Here is a 22,766-nt window from a genome sequence, read left to right as displayed (position 1 = left end):
TGCATTTATCTCTTCTTAATAGGGAAAAAGTTTATATAAGGTTGAACCTTATTTTATTAAAGTAAGGTGCACCTCAAAAATCTTGTAGAAAAAACTATTTTAGAGTTGAAAAACCTTCAAATTGATCATCTCGACCTTGAGGCATATGGATATAAAGAAAAACAAGAATCTCAAGCCTTAAAAATTGTATATCTTGTAACAAGTTATTCAGACCGTTTATTTTTAAATTTTTTTAAAACTTATAGATTTGCTCCATCTACACTATTTTTAAACATTTAAATTTCATAATTAGGGTTACACATAGATTTTCAAGAGGTCGTATCAACAATAAAACCACATATTCCGACAAAATAAAAAATGTGCCTTACTGTATAAGATGGGGACCTTAGACAAACCTCACCCTCTCTCTCTTGCGTAGGGACTTTATCTCACCTCACATTGTTTTATTCATGGGGCTGTAGCTCATCTCTCATTTATAGTGAAAGCATCTCTCTCCTCCCTTCTCTCATGTGGTGCTGACTTTATCTCAATTCTTTTGCCAAAGCATTTCACTCCTCTCTCTTTCTCTCTCCTAATTTCTTTTAGGGTGACGTTGTATAGAGCATGGGCTCTAAACAATCAAATTAGAGCCTACCTTTAAATACTGTCGAAAAAAATGGTTTTAATATTGAAAATCTTTTTGATAGCCTTAAAATATATTTTTATCTTTATTTATAAAATTTAAAACTTAAAAAATAGTATAGATCAAGAGATCTATAAGAACTTGAAAATCTTGAAAACTGACAGTAAAAAAATGCGTTATAAAATACACTATTTCAAAAGTTAAAATCGATGTTTTTTTCATGTCCATGCATCTTGATGTCGGGATGATTAATTTGAGGATATTTGGGCATCAAAACAACCTCTTCTAGTGAAGTTTTTGATGTAGGCTCGAATTTGATTGTTTAGAGCCTCGCCTCTATATAAACTTTTCCCTTTCTTTTTCGGGAGGCAGTTTGTATAGAGCTTAGGCTCTAAACAATAAAATTAGAGCCTACCTTAAAATAGTATCGAGAAATGTTGTTTCCATATTGGAAATCTTTGTGATAGCCTTAAAATATATTTTCACATGCTTTAAAATATATTTTCATACTTATTTATAAAGTTTAAAGCTTAAAAAATAGTATAAATTGAGCAAATCTATGAAAACTTGTTAATCTTGAAAATTGACGGTCCAAAAATGTGTTACAAAATACACTATTTTCAAAACTTGAAATCTATTTTTTTATCATGTCCATGCATTTTGATGTCGAGATGATCGATTTGAAGATATTTGAGTATCCAATCAACATCTATTAGTTAAATTTTTTAGGTAGGCTCAAATTTGATTGTTTAGAGCTTCGACTCTATATAAACTTTTCCCTTCTTTCGATTGATTGTTTAAATTTAGAATTAACATCAAATCAAACCCTCTCTCACTCTTTTTTTGTTTTTTTTGACAATAACTCTCTCTCTCTCCTAACTTCTTTTTCTTTTGGCTGTTGAAACTCAAGATTAACATCCAATCAAACCACGCTGGAATCCTATCCTTGCTCATTTAGTGAAAGAATATCCTATGTTTGTGGTGTTGCTTTTATCCCAACTCATTTTTTAAAAGTGAAAGAATCTCTCTCTACCAGGGTATCATATTAAAATCTCTCTCTCTTTAAAACCTAAAGAAGTGAAGGCATCTCTCTCTCATTATATAATTGCCATACTAAAATCTCTCTCTCTCTAAAATCTAAAGAAGTGAAAGCATCTCTCTCTCATTGTATGACTGCCCGGGAATCATATTAAAATCTCTCTCTCTGTAAAACCTAAAGCTCAAGGGTTGCAGCCAAGGACACCACGTCCTCTCTCTTTCTTTGTGCATATGCAGCCGTACTTTGGGTATCTAGAACGGCAAAACTATGAGAGTGGAGATGTTAATATCCTTTGGCGAAAAATTGAGGGTAAAATGAAGGAAGAAAGCCATCAATGGAACCCTGATGTTAGAAGATGGCCTCACATGGGTCGAACTGGCTAGTTTCAAGCGCATCTCCACGCATTTATTTAGCTTCTTTTTTTGGAAAAATTTTAGTTTCAAACGCATCTCCACGCATTTATTTAGCTTCTTTTTTTGGAAAAATTTTATATAGAGCTGAGACTCTAAACAATCAAATTTGAGCCTAACCAAAAAATTTCACTAGAAGAGGTTGTTTTGATGCCCAAATATCTTCAAATTGATCATCTCGACATCAAGATGCATGGATATGAAAAAAAAAATGGATTTTAAGTTTTAGAAATAGTATATTTTGTAACAAATTTTTGCACTATAAATTTTCCAAATTTTCAAGTTTTCATAGATATGTGGATCTACACTATTTTTGAAACTTTAAACTTTATAAGTAAATATAAAAATATATTTTAAGACAATCACAAAAATTTCCAATATTGAAACCACATTTCTAGACACTATTTAAAAGTAGGCTCTATTTTGATTGTTTAGAGCCTAGGCTCTATACAAACCCCACCTTTTTTTTTTTTTTCAATTATTATTTGCTGGGAATAGATTCATGTTTTTTTGGATTTTTTCCTTTTATTTATTTAACTGAAATTTATTTATTATTTATTATTAGAATTGTGTGGTATATTCAATGGACTTGCGAAGTGGGAGGCATGTGAGAGCGTTGGTTGATTGCACGTTGCCCTCTCCTCACCACTCAAAACACCATGGCAAAGGCATTTTCGTCAGACGTCGAAAGCTGGGCTGCTCAATCCCTATTGAAGAAGGGGCAGTTTGGTCAAATCTAGCAACTGACTAAAATTATAAAATGAGTGGAATGGTGGAACTTGGGGTGTTATTTTTATGAACCTTCTCCCCATCTCTCTCTGCCTAGAATCCTATTCTTTTGATTTTGTGAGTGGATGTGCCTCCAAACTTAAACAAACTTGAACGAGTCGTGCATGCTAAGTAAGGTGCAACGGGTAAAGGGACCTTGACCCCAAAAGCTATTATAGGACCCGAACCTGGACCCAAATTTAGACCCAGAATTGGACCCGAGTGGATCCGAAGTCATCGAAACCAGACCCAGACAGACCCGAACCCAAAAAAATAATGTGTTACCTGGATCCATACTCAGACCTAGACCTGGCCCAAAAATAAAAATATCTATATATTTAAATATATTTTCATAATTGGAAAATGTGGGACCCAAACCCAACCGGACCCGGACCTGAATAGTATTCGGGTCCAAGGTTTGGACCCAGACGCGAAATGTGGGGTCTAATTTTTGAACCCATACCCCAACCCGGGACTGGTCCAGATTCATTGCCACCCTTGATCCTAAGCAACTTCACACATGTGAATAGATATTAGGGAATATATCTACAAAGGGGAATGATTTCATACAATGGTTGTATAGTACTATAATGCAACCACACTTGTAAAAAACCATATTTGTAGCATTTGTATCACCCTAAAAATTGCACATACCCTCTCTTCGTCCAAATAGTCAATTTTTTTTTTTAAAAATTTGAATTTGCATCATAGATGTGGTTAAAATAAGTCCCCTTGAACATTGAATATATGAACTCTAACAGGCAACTATAGATAGTTAATGGATACTATGAGATGAAGGAGAGATAACATGACTTTCCTACATGAATCTTAATGGCAATGGGTAAAAATAAGGAAATTGAAGGATATAAATATTGGTATATTGGAAAGAATAATAATAGAAATAACGAAGGCATAATAAAGACATAGATTTCAATGATAAAGTAGTAGATGTTAAGAGAGTAGGTAATGGGCTTCTATTAATTGAACTTGTGCTTGGGGAATAAGTAATTAATGCAATTAGTGCTTATGTGCCAGAGGTTGGACTAAACAGCAGAATTAAAAGATAATTCTAGAAAGACATGGATCGATTAGTCCAAGGAATACTAAATGGAGAGAGGACTTTTCTAGGAGGGGACTTAAATGGTCATGTAGGAGAAGATGGTAAATAATATGAAAGGGTGCATGGAGGATATAAATTTAGGAAAAACATGATATGGGTAATGTTATTCTTGATTTTGCTATGGCTTATGACCACAATCACAAATACCTGCTTTAAAAATTGAAATGAATATTCAATAACTTATAAAAGTGGATAATATAAAAGTCGAGTACACTTATTTTTAGTTAAGAAGACAGATCGACCATCATGTAAAGACTGTATAGTTGTCCCAAGAGATAGTTTGACTATGCAACATAAGCTCCTAGTTTTGGATATTTTTTACAAAGAGATGGAAGATGAGTGAAATCAATAAATGCCGAAGAAATAGGTCATCATTATCAAAGCCTTTTTCTAACTATTTGGGACTGACTACACAAATTATGATCTGTCATTCTGCTCTATCAAGGGATATACTCTCTGTGAGACCATGCCATAACACAAGCAAATAATATAGAATCAAGATTTATAAAAAGTTTTGGCAAAGTTTTATGTTGACTGCCTACCTAACACAACCCGCTACCTTTATTTGGGCTTGGGACGAGATAAGAGACAGTTTAAGGTCCTCACCCTTCCTAGACAAAAGTTAAGGGATAACCACAATAATTTTCCAAATTAATAACATAAGCAAAAGGAAAAAAAAAAAAATGGTGACACAGCAACAATGAAAACATAACCTAATAACCAAACAACAATCCCCCCGAAAAAAATACAAATAAAAACATATTTATCATGAACATAGGAGGAAATTATAAAATCACCCACTTTGTTTAGTAATATGTATTACAAGATTTTTAATAGAGTACCATTCTCTATGAAAAAACATATCAAAAGCAAGCTAATATAGAAACCATATACTAGATATTACATAATCATAGATACAACAATAAGTAAAAAAAAAGAATTCAAAGTACATTACATACTACATATAAGAGAGAGCGAATCAAAGAAATATCATTTAAAATAGAGGAAATGGCAACATAAAACCAACAGGAAAAAAAAAAACAGAAGCATTTAATACAACGAAAGAAACAACAAAAATAAAAAACAGTCAACATAATATAACAAAACTAAAATCTTATAGTCAAAATGTTGCAACCAATTTTTTTTTTTCTAGTCGTGCCACAATAAGATGCGGAGATGACCCAAATTACACTAAAAAAATGTATATAAAAACATTAAAAATTAAACAGTGGTAATCCCAACCATCTATTCATATCAGAAGGGCGGGAAGTGTAATTGCAATAAACTTTTTATGTGAGTGAAGCCACATGTAAAGCTTCCCTTTTTTTTAAAGCATCTCTCTCTCATACCTGTATGTATAGACACATATATAATCCCTATATGGGTTTGTCTATATAAACAACCACGTCTTATGTAAAGCCAACTTGTTCATAACAATGAACTGGATGGGTCAAGTCTAAGGTCCCAATTTCCCTTAATTAGGATCTTGTTGAACCAATCGGGTGACTCAAGTGGCTCCGGTTTCACACATTTTTGTGACATTGGTTAGCATTAATTTTGTAGAGTTTGTAACAAAAGAAATAATTGGCGCAATATAAAATTTATCGGCAAACGACACCGAAAAAGTTAACCATGCTTAAGGGAGAAAAAAAAATCTAGAAGAGAATCACAAGAAGAAATAACAAAATACATGGATACAAGTATTCTGACATGAGCCCATTAGTAAAGGAGAAAAAAAAAAAACACCCACAAAGGGCTCTCTCTCTCACTCTACACGATCTCAAAGATCACTGTTTTTCATTCATAAAATTCAATCTCCCTCAATTACAATTCACGTGCTCCTTTTATAGGAGTTTACATTCACACCCCTAAAAATAATTACTAAAGAAAGATAAAAAACAAAACACTATGGCCCAACTTGTACCACACGCCATTTTATAAAGAAAGTGGAACTTTTCCTTTCCATAACTAAGACGATGCCTTGCTATAAATTTTCCATTATCTCACGTCCCTATGATAGGGGATGAGCCTCCTTCAATTTAAGAACTCTCATTCTAGACCTCCTAAAATATATATGTTAAGGGGATTGTCAATGAATAATGTATAGAGAGTTCTTTTAAGAGAAACCTAAGACTATAACATGGTACAAGTGTCATAAATATTTTGAGGTTACATGTTCTAGAGATTATCAAACCTAAGACTCTAACATGGCATTAGAGTCATAGATCTTTTAAGGTCGTATGTTCTAGAGATTCTCAATGAATAATATATAGAGAGTTCTCTTAAGAGAACCTAAGACTCTAACATGGTATCATAAACCTTTTAAGGTTGTATGTTCTAGATCTTTTGAGGTTGTAGGTTGTAAAGATGATCAAACCCAAGACTCTAACATGGTATCAGAGTCATAGATCTTTTGAAGTCGTATGTTCCAGGGATTATCAATGAATAATATACAAAGAATTCTCTTAATTGAAACCTAAGACTCTGTACCATGTCAAAGTTATAAATATTTAAACCTAAGGCTCTATACCATGTGAGAGTCATAAATCTTTAGCAGAAAGATTATCAATGAATAATATACAAAGAATTCTCTTAATTGCAACCTAAGACTCTGTACCATGTCAAAGTTATAAATATTTAAACCTAAGGCTCTATAACATGTGAGAGTCATAAATCTTTAAGAGAAACCTAAGATTCTGACATGGTATCAAAGTCATAAATCTTTTGTGGTTGTATGTTTTAGATCTTTTGAGGTTGTATGCTCTAGAGATTATCAACCTAAGACTAACATAGTGTCAAAGGCATAGATATTTTGAGGTTGTATGTTCTAGAGATTATCATGAATAATATAAGTATTTAAACAATCAGGTCAATGAGGCATATCGTCCACCCCCAATCCTGGTATGGATCACCGATCGGGATTGTTCTCGATCGTCTGGATCAATGATCCAAAAAAGTTTAAAATAAATAAAATTAGATAAAAATAAAAATAATGGTTTATGGGATGGGGATTTAGAGTGCTTTAGACAACATTAGAAAAGCTTAAAGAAAAGAGAAAAAAAGAAATAAGAGGGGGTTTTAGGAGGGAACTGTGCCAGGATCCACCGAGACGCATTCTGCATCCGAATCGACAACCTTGATTGGAAATAATCGGGTTTTAAAACACTAAATAATTTACAAAGAGTGCTCTTAAGAGAAACCTTAGACCCTAAACGCCATATGTACATCCTCAGCACAAGCATCCACGCTTTTTCCTTTCTACCATAAACTCAAGCATTTGTATATAAATGCCACTCGTACTCAACTCTATTATTCAATATAGGACTAAACCTACCACACACACACACATTCTCTCTATTTTATTGAAAACATAGAAAAGCAATATATAAAATTATAATATTTTGATGGACATGGGTTCTATGAGTCCACTCTTAAAAATCTATTTTTGAGATGGATTTTCAGACCCAATTTTTCCATGTAGAATGAGTTCCCTCATAAAAAATCGATTTTTGAGATGAATTTTCAGACCCAACTTTTAAAGACATGTAATTTTTAACATGGAGATCATGAATATCTTAAATAATTTTTTAAAAATATTATTTATAAAAAATAGTTGGACAGTTAAATGGACCTCCCATTTGCTTCCATCTTTAAGATGGATGCTTTATAATGGAGGGAGCATATATAGAAATGTGGGACCCGACGCATGAAACAATTTTCCTATTTTGAAATACAGCACAGTGTTTTTCAAATCCAAAAATACTATCAGATCTTACCGATTCCGGCTCCAATTGCAGTTCTCAAAACTCCAAACCTCACGTCTTTTTGTTGATCCCTTGGCCGATCTTCTTGCTCGCTTTTCTTGTTCACCTAAAATCATCTACCTCACCTTGCCTCTTAAATTCACAAAGCATAGACAGCCACATGTTGGGGCCTCCACTATTTATCCAGTCCACTTGTGGGTCCATGTTAAGCACCCAATCATTAGAATGTTATTAGTGTTTTAAGATTGGAGTTCATAGGGTGTTAAGGGTGAGGGATTGCTAGTGTTTTCTTTTTACATTATAAAGTGGTTTTCTAGAGAGATCTTTTCTAATGGACTTGGCCCCATCTTGAGGAGGTTTTAATAGCGTTTTCTCCATTATTAAATGTTCTCTCTAAAATAAGGGTGGCAACCGACCGGGCCAAAAACAAATGGAAAAAAATAAAGGGAAAAACAAGAAAAAATGTGGGCTGGCCGGCATTGGCCCGGCTTTGTCACCCAGGTCCTACCATTTTAGGGCTAGGCCGGGCCGCCTGGCCTGGCCCATTCCTGCCTTATTCTAAATGACCCAACATGGGCCAATCAAAAGACACATGTGGATTGAGAGCATGTCAGTTGTAGTGCTTGTGGGTTGTTTTCACCCTTGTTCGGGTGGTTTTGGAGATTCATCTGACAAAGGCTCCCTAAAGTCTTCTTTTTCGCACAGCACTTTCGGAAACACTTGAGGCAAAGAACCCTGGAGAACTTGCACTCCTAGAAAGACAGTTAAACAAAATTAAAAAAATTGAAAAAAAAAAAAAAAAAAAAAAAAAAAATCTGTCTTTTAAATTTTGAGTCTTCGGCTAGAGTGAACCCGATACTCCTCTAACAGCACACTCTTCCAAGGATAGGCAAAAGACTGTAATGTTTAACTAGCTAACTAGTAAATAGAAGGCAAAACAACTTTCATCCATGCTCCCCAAAGGCTTCTAATCCTCCTTTGAAGGCAAGGATCCGAAGCCCTTGAAGGAGAGGGAAAGTGAGGTGCCATAAAAATCTCTCTTTCCTTCATTCCCATCTGCATGGATAGACATCTCAACTACTTATAATACACTCTCTACATGATATTATGTGGATGCTTATTGAGAAAGAAACGAATGTGGGGCCGTTAATCACAAGCATTTTGATTGACTAGATATGATAAGGAATATATTATTGTTATTTATCCAACAAATGTTTTTTTTTTTTTGGGTTCAAGAAAGTTTCGAGGAAACTCACACGTAGTTACTCTTGATCAATCAATATTTTTATAATAATTCAAGTACTTTATGATTAGATATGAATGTGTACCCAAATCTTCAATTGGAAGGGAGGAACCATGGCATTTGATATTTTGGATAATTGACAACTATTTTACTTTTGATACGAAGATATCGCACGTCACAATCACCTTTTACCATTAGATGTGATGTTGTGCAACTTGAAGGTGAATTATTGACTGAGCATAAAGTCTTCAAAAGCAAAGAAAAAAAAAAAAAAAAAAAAAAGGAACTTTGTAATACACTGAAGTCATTAAATTTCTCTTCTAACATATAAAGAACATTATGATATCCTTGTATCAAATATAATACATTTTTTTTTGGTATATGAAGGTTGTAATTGATCTTGACTAGTGGATGTAAAATTGGGTGGTTGTATTCACTCCATTGACCATGCCGAAAGTTAAAAAGAAAATTTTCAATTTTTATGACACTCAAGTTATTAGATTTCATATTGGATGGTTATAGGTAATTGTGACTTCCTTGTACCTAAAGTGAATGGTTTCATAGTATAAAATCATTTTTCCTTTTTGGTCGTCTTGATTAGCAAGGACTTCAATAATCTTGATTGATATATATATATATATATATATATATATATATATATATATATATGGAAAAAGCTTGGGTGAGCCCACTAGTTCATGGATAGTATAAGCCCAACGGCCCAGATTGAATCTGGGCCGAGCACAAATGTCTGGTAGTTTTTGAATTTTTAATTTTTTTTCTACAATCTGACGAACACAAATGTCTGATAGTTTTTGAATTTTAATCTTTTTTTTTACAAATCCAAATCACTTGAAATTTTAGACGTGTGTTCTTCTCATCAAGCCACACTTAATAAAACTATAAAAAATAATAATTTGTAAAACAAATGACCAAAATATCCCCAAAACTTTTTAGGGGTATTTTGGTCAATTTATTTTATATAAAAATATTTTTTTGATATTTTTCAAAGATTCACCTATTTTTGATATATTGTAGAAGATTCACCTATTTTTTATGTACACGCGCTGGAAATTTTAAGCGATTTGGATTTATAGAAAAAAAATTAAAATTCAAACACTACCGGACATTCGTGAATGTCAAATCGGCTCAGATTCAATCTAGGCCGTTGGCCTCCTTTTTTCCTGTAGGTGAAAATCTACAGTGATATCGTCTACCCTCATCACCGTCCAAAGTTCAACGCACGATCACGATTGTTCGGTGGTGTTTCATTTTCATTTTTTTTATACAAATCAGAATGATCTGAAATTTGAAGCTTGTGTTCATGAAAAATAGGCAAATCTAAAAAAAGTATCAAAAACATATTTTACATGAAATAAATCGACCAAAATACCCTTGAAATGTTTCAGGGGTATTTTGGTCATTTTATTTTTCACGAATTATTTTTTTTTATTTTTATTAGGTACGCCTCACTAAGATGTATATATGCTCCAAATTTTAGATCATTTTGATTTTTAAAAAAAAAAATTAAAAAATGAAACACTACCGGACAATCGTGACTGTGCGATGAACTTTAGACGGTGATGATGTGTAGGGGAAGTACAATAGAACTCCATCTATAGGCATTTTGTAGATGCTTCCATATATATAGGAAAACACTACAAAATTCATATAGGTGAAGTTCTCCGGTACTTCACCTATGACTTTATCACCGTTCAAAGTTGATCACCTTGTCACAGATGTCTGATAGTGTTTAAATTTTAAAATTTTTTTAATAAATCATAATGATATGAAAATTTGTAGGTGTGTGCTCCTTATTGAGATGTACATGAATAAAATATAAAACAAATAATTTGAATGATAAAAATTATGTAAAATACTCCTATAATGTTTTAGGGGTAAATTCATCATTTTATTTTATGACTATTATATTTTTTTTTTATTTTGATGCAACTTGGTTATATGTTCACATGCCCCAAATTTTAGATAAATTTGATAAGTAAAATAATTATCAAAATTCAAATACTATTGGACAAATGTAACCGTGTGATGAATTTTGGACGATGATGAGATACACAGTATTTCACTGTTTTGTAGGTGCTCATTTTGAGAGAAGATGTTACAAAGAATGTAAAAAGTCTTATACTAATTATGCAATGTGGATTAGTTTTAAAATATAAAAGCGTTATTCTATTGCAAATTTCAAGGGATAATTTTCATCTCTTTGACTTTTGAAAAAGAGCAAGAGAGAAAATTAGATATCACGGTATCTTCACTGATATCATGGCGTTCATGTGACAAGGTTGCCCCATTAATCACATAAGGGCCTTGGATACAAGTGCAAATACAAAAGTAGTTCCCCTTGACATTCCTCTCAATCAAAACAGTGAAGGGCCAGAAGGCCTTTTCTATCCTGAATCTCATGTTCAATTATCCACAAGAACGTTAATTTATGTATTTTTTGAAAACTGAGTGCTTCAAAATTGAAGTATTCATCATTGTTAGAAAAACTGGTGATTTAACAGTTAACCGTTCGGTTAGATCGGAACCGGCCAGTTCCGTTTTGGGCGGTTTTGGTGATCGACCGGTATTTTTTAAAAAAAATTAAAAAACAAATACATAAATTCTCAAAAATAAAGATTTTGGTTTGTAATGTATTTTTTAATATTCTTCACATTATGGTAAATGTTAAAAATTGTTTTCGTCATTAATACTCACCTTAATTCAAAAATTGATTCGTTAAATTCTATGTTTCATTAATTTTCAACTTCATTTGAATTTGTTTTGTTTTAATCATTCTTTATATGCTTTCATATTTTAGTAGATTTTTTTTTTGTAATTTTTTCATTTTTTAACACTTTTTTGACCACTCGGGACTTGCCGGTTAGAGCGGTTAAATTGGCCGGTTTACCTATTAGGTCGTTTAAACTGCTTCAGGGCCCATGTTCGGTTAACCGTTCAGGTTCGATTTTGCGAACAGTAGCATCATATTATCAATAGGGCAAGCTTTCTATGCTTCTCCTACAACATAAAACATATATACTCCCCCTTATCTAATTGTCCATTTTGATTGGAGGGCTAAGATTCCCCAATCACAATGTCACGTCACTAGGCCGTTTTAGTTTTAATTTTTTCTATGAACTATTTTGACACCAAATTTTGGATGTCCATTCCTCTATTAAACTCACACTAACAAAAATTATATAAAAAAATATTTTTAATAAAATAAAATGACCAAAATACCCTTGAAAGTTTCAAAGGGCATTTTGGTCATTATATTTTATTGAAAAATTATTTCTAATATTTTATAAGTGCAACCCAATGAGAAGATGACAGATACCAAATTTTATATTCATACAATTTGTATAAAAAAATAAAAATAAAATACTTTGAGACGTCAGATTTAAGATCAAACGGTGAGTGACTCTCTTGATCAAAATTGGACGGCCGGATGGTAGGGGGAGGATAGAAATTCTATGGTGTAGGAAAAGTATAGAAACCTTTCAATATTTCTATATTAGAAAGATTATCCACGTCATATATTGTTAACGGTTATAGAAACCAGATATTGAGTTTCTTATCTTATATATTACAAGATATTGAGTTTCTCATTTTGTGGGATTACTATTGCAATGAGATTTATTTCCTAGAAGACAAGAACTATAACTCTATAAATCTTTAGGAAACCAGAGTAATCCCTATGAATGAAATACTAGTTTACCGTTCGTGGATGTAGGCACTATTGCCGAACCACGTATATGTGTGTTGATCTATTTTCTCTCTCCTCTTCTCTATTTCATTTATTACAACTTCAACATGTTATCAGAGCTATGAGACTTGGAGAAAAAATTGGTCTTACCAACATCATGGACTGAAATCAAGGAACTATTAGCAATAGACATACGGTTCATATTTTTATTATTTTTGAGGTTAAATAGGCACTGCAAGTTCCGAGTCATATGATCTGTGGCCACTGAAACTATCTATTATTCAAGAAAAAGTGTCACAAGAAGATGTGAGAGTATAAGGGTTACCTGTGTTCGGGAATAAAGACGAAGGATCCTGTGTTGCAGAAGAACCATTGTTGTTACTTGATTACTGATAATGATAACACTTGTAGTGATGGATTTGAGTGGTTGCGGTCTGAGTGGTAGATCTATCTATTGTCTTATTACCGCTATTTTGAAGTAGTTTTGTTTCATATTTCTCATTATTAGTAACAAAAAAAGATTTTTCAACACTTTTTTTAGAGATTTTGAAATCAATATTCTTGATTTTCTTCCTAGGTATGTGTCCAAGTTTAGATCATTCAAAGAGAAAGCGAGAAACAACTTTCGACCAAACAGGATAATTAAGTCCATTTAAAAGAACAATAATAAATTTCATACCAGAGTTACGTTCTGAATCTGCCATTACTAAAAGATAAAGAGAGGCAGATTGTTAGCAACGACGATTAAAGAACAAAAGACGCCTCAATAAGAACCGACTGAAGATTCCAATGATAAGTACAATTTCTCTCTCTAAAAATTGCCGATGTGCATCGATCCATTTGTTATCACATAATAGTTATGCTAATGCAATGCAACGAGCCAAAAATCCCTTGGAAAAATCGGGCAACTTTCTTTTGCAGCAAAAAAGTTGTAATGGGTTAAAAAATATATTGCAAAGAAATTGATGGACTCCCAAGTTTGCAACAAACAATTTACAAAGAGTATGACCCAGAAGGTTGATAGAACTTATTGCAAAGGGTTTGACGGCAAAAGCTTGATGGAACTTGTTGCAAATAGATTAATGGAACTCCCAAGTTTGCAACGAACAACTTGCAAAGAGATTGATGGCAAAAGCTTGACGTAACTTGCAGGTTTGAGAAACTTGGGTCTTTGTAACGAAGAATAAAAACAAACCCGAAGAAGATCGACAATATACCTACTCAAAAAGGATACAAATATTATGATCCCGTAACCATAAAAATGTATATTTTCAGAGATGTTCAATTTGTTGAAACAAAGTTTTATTTTCATGAAACATTGGAGAGTGGTTTAGAAAATAGGACTCATGGGGAGTGTTCAAGATGTCGTTTGCCTTTGCCTAATATTAGTATTAGTGATGTGTCTAACATGCCCAGAACGAGTTATGATGATCAAACCAAAGCTGAACATACATTTGAAACTCACCAAACTAGTTTAGAAGAAGAAGACTTCACCGTGACTATGGCCCTACGTGATCCTCCCTTTCATAGGCATTCTCGTATCTCTTAACCTTCTTTTAGACTTTAGGTTTTTTATACTTTCCATGTAGTTTATTATCATGTTCAAAATCATATTTTATATGAAAGTATTTCTTATGGTTATTTTACTTTTTGGAGTTCTATTTCTAATAATTCTGAACCAACCAATTTTCAAAATGTATTTCTCAACCTGTGTGGAGGAAGGCCATGAAAAAAGAACTTCAAACATATGACAAGAGTCATACTTGGGAATTGTCAAGCTACTTAAAGGAAAGAAAGCAATTGGATGTAGATGGGTTTATAAAAGCAAATGTGATGGGTCTATTGAGAGACATAAGGCCAGGTTGTTGGCTAAATGATTTACTCAAACTTATGGAGTCGATTATAAAGAGATTTCTGCACCAGTTGCCAAGATGAATATTGTTCGTGTTCTTTTGTCTATCATAGTTAATTGTGGGTGGTCTCTGCATTAAATATGTATTAAAAATGTCTTCTTAATTGGTGACCTTAAAGAAGAAGTCTATATGAGTCGTCCTTCAGGCCATTCTAACAAAAAAAAGGAGAAATGTATGCAAATTAAAGAAGACTTTGTATGGACCAAAACAAGCACATTGTGCATAATATGTCAAACTCAGCACAACTTTGATAAGTGTTGGGTTTCTTAGAAGTTCAGTTGATTTTTTTATGTTCACAAAAAGGGGAACTTCAAGTACAACAGTTGTACTAATTTATGTTGACGATGTTAGCATTACAAGTAATGATAAAGAAAACATTATAAAAATTTTAAAATTTTTTCATAAGAAATTTGACATCAAGGATTTTGGTCAACTAAAGTATTTTTTCGACATTGAAGTAGCACATTAAAAAATGACACTTTTCATTTCTCAAAGAAAATATGTATTAGATCTATTGAAAGAAATTAGGAAACTAGGAGTTAAACCCGTTGATACTCCTGTTGATATTAATTACAAACTTAATTTAACAAATGGAAAACCTCTTGAAGATGTGGGGCCCTTTTAGAGACTTGTGGGTAAAATTGATTTATTTGAATATGCCATGACCATATATAATGTATGTGGTTAGTCTTGTGAGCCAATTTATGCATGCTCCTAGATCATGTCATATGGAGGCTGTCGACAGAATTTTCAGATATCGTAAGTTGTCACCCAGCAGAGGTGTTAGGTTGAAACCGAATGGTCACATTAATATCATTGGTTATTCTGATGTTGACTAGACATGTAGTCCAATTGACAGGATGTCCACTACTTACTATTGTATATTAGTCGAAAGAAAGTTAATTACTTGGAAAAGCAAGAAACAAAATGTAGTTGCTCGATCCAGTGCAGATGCCGAATCTAGAAGGGAGGGCCACAATTGGTAAAAAAAAACCCAAAAACCCAAAAACCCACAAACTCTTGGGTTTATCCCGCGCTTGGAAGAAGAAATAGAAAAAAGAGGAAATATAGTGATAGTTTCATTCTTCGAGATGGGACTAAAATACCTAATTCAAGATATGGGGTTTCCATCAGTCAATCCAATGGAGGTGTTCTGTGATAATCAAGCAGCTATGCATATAGCCTCCAATCCAGTTTTTTATGAAAGAACCAAGCACATAAAAGTTTATTGTCACTTTATGATAGAAAATATTTAGTAAAAAATTATTAGTACTCTTTATGTTCGAAGAGAAGACCAACTTATAGACATGTTTACCAAAACTATTGTAAAGACAAAGTTCCATCAGCTACTGTCTAAGTTGGGCTCTATTGATATTTACGCACCAACTTGAGGAGGAGTGTTGATAATTATAGAAACTATATATTGAGTTTCCTATCTTGTATATTACAAGATATTGGGTTTCCAATATTGTGGGATTACTATTATAGTGAGATTTTTTTCTTAGAAGACAAGAATTACAACTCTATAAATATTTGGTAAACCAGAGTAATCTCTATGAAATACTAGTTTACCGTTCATGGAGGTAGGCACCATGGCCGAACCACATATATCTATTTTCTCTCTCCTCTACTCTATTTCGTTTATTGCAACTTCAACCTATATCTTCTTAGGAAGAAAATAAGAGGAAATAAAAATATGCCCTTAATCACTAATATGTCATAAAAACTTTGGTTGCCCGGCATGGAGCTTATCCACATCAGAAAGAAAACTTTCTATTGAGTGTTTTTAAAAAATGACTTATGTTACCCCAACAAGGGCTGGCTAATCCCCTGGTTACTCTATGTTCTGTCGAAAACAATCATATATTATTGCTTTATAGGTAGCTATAACATTGAGAAAATGTTTCTTATGAGACTATTTTGCCATTTACTTCTCTTGAATGTGTTGAATCGAAAATGGTTTACGCATTGGGTCATTTCTACTACTCAGCATAGAGCTTGCTTTTAGTAAGAACTAAGAAGCAGTCGCTTCTTCACATTTTTGAAGAAAACCCTCTGATGAAACCCTCTGGGAGGGGGGAGGTGTTTTTGCCTTCTATCAAAAAGTTAGTTTAGTTATTAGAGTGATTTACGTATTAGTCTTAAAATATTTTCTAAAATATGAAATGCTCCTAATTTCTTTTTTTTTTTTTTTGGATAATTTTGAAAAATTAAAAAAATTAAAAAAAACACGGGTCGACCGATTTTCTTTGTAATTTTGGCCTATAACTATAACATTTCATATTTTAGAAAAAATTTTAGGATCCGTACGTAAATCACTCTAGTTATTAAACCAGACCATGGAATGTATTTGCCAGTTCCTATGGTTCCAAGCTATAGAGCAGTGATTTCCTCAGAGTGGAGGTGATAATGGCCAGTTCCTAAAAACAAAGGCCAGTTCCTTAAAATAAAGGCCACTTTCTAGAAAAGAAATGGCATAGGACTCTTGATTTGAAAACTATTGGGTTTACAGTAGCTGGAATCCATTGGCTAGGGGTGAAGAAATCCTTATCCAAGTGTGGGCTTGCTTGGCTCAGACCCGGAGAGCACCAAGACCTGACCTCTCTGGTCGGCCCATCAGAACTCTAAAGACCAGGATGCACACCCCACGGTCGGAATATAGCTCTAAAGCTCAGGATAGCGAACCCCATGATCATGAAGGACCGTCATTTGAAGTTCATTGTATATTGGATCTGATTTTTTCCTACCATATATGTTTACTCTTTTCGATGTGATTTTTTTTTCTTTTTTTGCCTACCAATTCGATTGCTTATTTCTCTTTTTATTATTATTATTATTTACTTATTTATTTAATTTAATTTTTTTTTAGGGGTTATGCAATGAAATGTTGAAAGCAGTGACTCCATAGGGCCCTAATTTGGGGTCATCGGGTCGAGTTGCACGATGGAACTTTTAATAAAGAAATTTAAATGATTTATTTAAAAGGGTAGAACTAGACATGACCATATAACCATCCTTTAACCAATGGCTAACTTTAAAGGTAAGTGTTGTAGGGCATTTTTAGAAGGAAAAAGTTTATATAAGGATGCAACTTTACTTCTATAGTTACGGATGTAACTAAAAAATCCATCAGAAAAGATAGTTTTAATGTTGAAAAACCCTTTGATTGATCATCTCGACATCGAGATGTATGACCATGAAAAATGAAAAGATTTTAAGTCTAAGAAATAGTGCATTTTATAATATATTTTCTACACCGTCCATTTTCAAGATTTTCATATGTTTATAGATCTACTTGATTTTAACCATTTTTGAAATTTAAAATTTTATAATTAGATGTAGAAATAGATTTTTGAGATGATCCTAAGAATATTTTACATCAAAATTATATACCATGATAAAATTTGAGGTTTCACCTTACCTCTATAGCTACGGATGTATCCGTATGCTAACTGCACCCTTTTTAGAATGGTCCTCTTAACTATTAAATTTAAAACCCATTGATCCATACTAGGAGTAACATTGATCAAACTGGTTCCAAAAAGCAGACCACCCCCCCCCCCCCCCCCCCCCCCCCAACCACCAAAAAAAAAAAAAGGAATCCATTTTTTCTTTTTTTGTTTTGTTTTGTTTTCGTTTTTAAGCTTATCTAGTATTTTCATAGGTCCACCTAAATTCCTACCCATCAAAATTTATTCTAATTTAAATATTTTATTTTATTAGTTTTCTAGACTATAGATTCGGATCGATCCAAATTACCAATCTAGCAATCATTTACGGATATGAGGGTTGGACAATCTGCCTCACTGATCCGGATTTTAAAACATATTACAGAGCCGTTGTATAAGTAATGGAGAAGTGTTACAACTGTCCAACTATAATAATTTATTCCTCAATTACACCATAAGATGAGGTTTTACTTACTTTTGACCAAATAGGCTTAATGGACATGATACCGAATATAGCTCTGCTCAAAGCACACTAGTAATAGAGCTTTCCATCTCTGAATGTAATATCTTGCTCTCTCATTTGAAAAGTTATACCTTTGTGATATGCATATTTTTCAATAGATGAGTGAGAGAATTGGCCGTTCGATTTGGATCCTTAATCATGCACACAGAGAGTAATGACCTTGTGTGAGACTAGTCCAATAAAAAACGTGTCCGGTAGAGAAAAAAACAGTCCGGAAAAACTTATATACCCGTTTTCATGCGGTCAAGCTGTAGAAATGCGTGGCTATTAATAAATCCATTTCTGAGATGGATTTTTAGACTTAATGTTTAAGGATATGTACTATCTAACATGGAGACCATAAATATAAAAAAATAAATAAATTTTAAAAACTAGAAATAATAATTCTAGTAAGAAAATATTTGGACAGTTAGTTTCCATTGATTTTAGATGGAACACCTCCTTGCATCAATATTTAAGATCGATGCTTTACACTTTTTGAACCTTATATGTAGTCATGCGGTCCAGCTGGTATGAAACACATTTCTTTATCTTATTTGTATATCATTTTCTTTCCTTTTTCAATTTTAAATTTCTTTAACGATTCATACAGACATGGGTGGGGATAGGTTGAGTCGGATCCAAGTAGTTAAATAACCAACTCAAGCCTGGATCATGTTTAAGACAATTGGACCCCGACCCGACCTAGTGTGTCCTATCTAGAACAAGTCGATAATTAAAAAATAAAAAATAGATTATTTTATGGGATTGTGTACAATGAGACCATTTATCATTCATACAATGAGGTCACAATTACTTCCTTCCATTGGATGTGAAACTTGATAGCCTAGATGTATCACAAAGTTCAGGAAAATTTCTTTTGAAGTTTGAGCTTCGTCAAAGGAATAAATCCAACTAATTTCACATCCAATGGTCAGGATTAATTGTGACCACTTTGTACCCAAGATAAATGGTCTCATTGTCTACTTTTCTTTATCATATATACTATGTATTTTACACTGTATATTGGAAAATACTTAAAACTACTCATGAGCGAATTTCTACTATATTTCGCTCATAGCTTATCACCATCTAAATCCATCGAATGGTCACGATTGTCTGATAAGTTTTTTATTTTAATAACTTTTCTACAAATCAAATTAACCTAGAATTAAATCAAATTAACCTAGAATTTTGTGGGTGTTACCATCTTAGTTCGGCACACCGAAATAAAATATAAAAAATCGAAATAATAAAATGACCAAATTACCCCTATAAATATTTCAGAGATATTTTCATTATTTTATTTTTTGAAAATTATTTTTAATATTTTACTTATATGTGAATTGGTTGTATGTACATATGCTCCAGTTTTTAGATGAATCTAATTTGTAGAAAAAATATTAATAATCAAATACTGTCACACAACTTTGACTATATAATGGATTTTAGATGGTAATGAACCATTAACGAATTACTATAAAAATTCACTAATGAGTAGGGGTGGCAATGGACTCGGACCCAACCCACACCCTTCACAGGTCCGGGTATGGGTTCAATATTTCGACCCGTGGGTAGGGTCCAGGTCCTACAAGGTGTACCCGAAAATTTTCGGGTACGGGTATGGGTATAGGTGGACCTACCCCACACTCGACCCGGATCCGTTACCACTATAAAATATTTATAAGTTAGGAAAATGATTTGATAAGCCTGCAGCCCATTGAAACTAACTAAAAATGCAACCCTTTTTTCCATCCATTATTTTGAACGGCGATGATTTGTCACAGAGAAGTCAACTGAAAACCGGGGCACCTTTCTTACTTATCAAAGAAGAGAGAGAAGCAGGCCTTTCTTTCTTGTCCAGGAGACAGAAGCAGACATTTTCTTTCTTTTCCAAGAGAGAGAGAGAGTATACCTACCCCTTCAATCTTTCTCTGGTCACAAAAATAAACACAACTTTCTATCTTCTCTATGTTGAGAGAGAGAGATGATGTTGTCCCGGCTAATGTCAGTATTGTATGAATCCAGAGAAACCTCAAGAGGAAGAAATGGTGAAGAGTGAAAGAATACTGAATCTAAATAAAATAAAGTATTGCTTTTCATACATGGTTATAGATTTTATATATTTTTTCAAGCATATTAGATAGAACTAGGCGTACATTTTGATGGTTTTTTCTGCAAATTTCAAGAATATTGAATCTAAATAAGATATAGCATTGCTTTTTATACATGGTGAAGAGTTTTTCATCTCTATTTTCTTATTTATATAGATTTTATATATTTTTTCAAGCATATTAGATAGAACTAGGCCTAAATTTTGATGGTTGTTTCTCCAAATTTCATGTTTCTCTCTCTAAAGCTCATTCCTCTCTGGAATTTGGAACTTCAGCAAGGATTGGGGGCTACTATTTCTTCCATATTTGACTGGAATTCGGATTATGGGGTGGTCGACCATCATAAGTAATATTGGTCATGGTGTTTTCTCTAGATCAGCAGTCTGAGTTGGCCTAGGAGCTCGATTCGTCTCTACAGTGAGATGTGGAATCAGATCTTCATAGTTGGCATCATCTTTTTTGAGATTTGGAATAGGATCTTCATAGTTGGCATCACCATTTTCGCGATGAACATTGTTCTCCAACCGTTGATTCATTTCATGAAATTATGTTTGAACATTAGTCAAAGTGTCACAAATTGAAAGAAAGAACTATTTAATATTTTGCCGCGAAATACAATTTTTTTTTTTTTTTAATAATAAGTACCCCTTATAATTTTGACAACAAGATCACTCACAGATGGTCTAATTACAAACAATTGAAATTCCAAAAATAAATAACACATCAATAGAATAAATCTCAACTACTTGATGTCATTCATACAACCTAATAATGTGCTTGAGAATATAAAATAAAAGAACAAACAATTAAAAGAAAAGATGCCGGAGATTACCTCAACCGGGCTTTTTAGACCCCACACTGAGTCACTACATCCAATAGCGCGGGATCAGCGGTCTAGCTTCAATCTCGAACCGAGAAAACTAATTTCGGCCAAATTAGGTAACTACCCTTAAATCTCTGCAAAACCCTAACTCCAAAATAATTGGGCTCAAACCCTAATTTTCCCAATCTTTAGATTAGATCATGAGAGAGAGAGTCTCTATGTTGGGGTGTACCCCCTAGGGTCTTTTTAGGAGAGAGAGAGTAGAGAGAAACTCAGAGAGTTAAGAGAGAGGGGCGTGGCCCCTAGGGAAGAGAGAGAAATTTTATGGGAGGGAGAGAGAGAGGTGTGTAGAGATGAGGGAGAGCACCCCTATTTATAGTGAAATTTAGGTCTAGGGTTTCTTTAGGGTTTCCCATAGTTTGTCTCTTTTTTGAGATTGAATATGGACCGTTGGTCAAGGTGACTTGTGGGGTGAGAGATCTGAGCCATCCATTCCATAAATGGGCCATCAATATTATGGAAGGTGCATGAACCATTATCCCCCTTTCCTTAAACCACTTTCCCATCAATATATTTAAATAAATTAAATCCATAAATTGCATACATATTCCATCTCATATTTTCCATAAGAGTATTTCAATAATATCAAGTCAAGATATTCCTTCAAGATAAGATATGGTCAATATTTCCTAATCAATATTTGACCGTATGCTACAAGATATAGTTACCATATTTAAAAAAACCTTGAAGACAAAGCAACAAGAGAAGTTATCCAAGGGTGGGGCGTGCCACCCATGTATGGTATGTGGGGCCTCACCTAATACACACATGGTGTTCCTATATGCACTATGAGCCCCCATGTATTTTTTTTAATAAATATTTTAAATTTAAATAAAATAAATTTTAAAATATTATAACTTTGTAAATTAATAACGTCATTTTTATAAGTCCAAAAACAAGAAATAAAATATCAAATAACTTATAAAAATTCAAATAATAAATCTAAAATAATTTAATAATAAAATGAACACAATTAAATTAATATAATGGGAAGTGGATCCATATGGTTCAGGAATTCAATCAACGATCATGGGGTACTCCACCTTCAACTGTGGACTACAGACCACACTTGCTTTATCGAACCGGCCCAGTGTTTCCCATGACCCACAGTCCAAGTAGGGGCTCATTAGCGGGTCACCAAAATCTGATCGATGAGCCAAGAAGTCACAATCCCAGTACGTGGATTACAGGTCCTCCCCTAGAGACAAGTCAAGGTCACCACGACCTGAT

At 33.3% G+C, this 22,766-nt stretch overlaps 1 long non-coding RNA gene across 1 annotated transcript; it reads right to left on the bottom strand.

Annotated features, from left to right (window-relative positions):
* Positions 1–5,627: 5,627 nt before the first annotated feature.
* On the bottom strand, positions 5,628–8,767 carry LOC148780034 (uncharacterized). Its single transcript, XR_016042478.1, has 2 exons — positions 7,736–8,767; positions 5,628–6,022 (listed from the first exon to the last, which is right to left on the bottom strand). It is a non-coding gene; the product is annotated as an uncharacterized LOC148780034 (long non-coding RNA).
* Between the last annotated feature and the right edge of the window lie 13,999 nt (positions 8,768–22,766).

Source organism: Amborella trichopoda, chromosome 10 (genome assembly GCF_054954075.1).
Source record: "Amborella trichopoda isolate Santa Cruz 75 chromosome 10, AtrichopodaSantaCruz75HAP2 v2.0, whole genome shotgun sequence".
Lineage (NCBI taxonomy): Eukaryota > Viridiplantae > Streptophyta > Magnoliopsida > Amborellales > Amborellaceae > Amborella > Amborella trichopoda.
The sequence above is the reverse complement of the archived record's forward strand: the minus strand, read 5'-3'. Positions and strand labels throughout refer to the sequence as shown.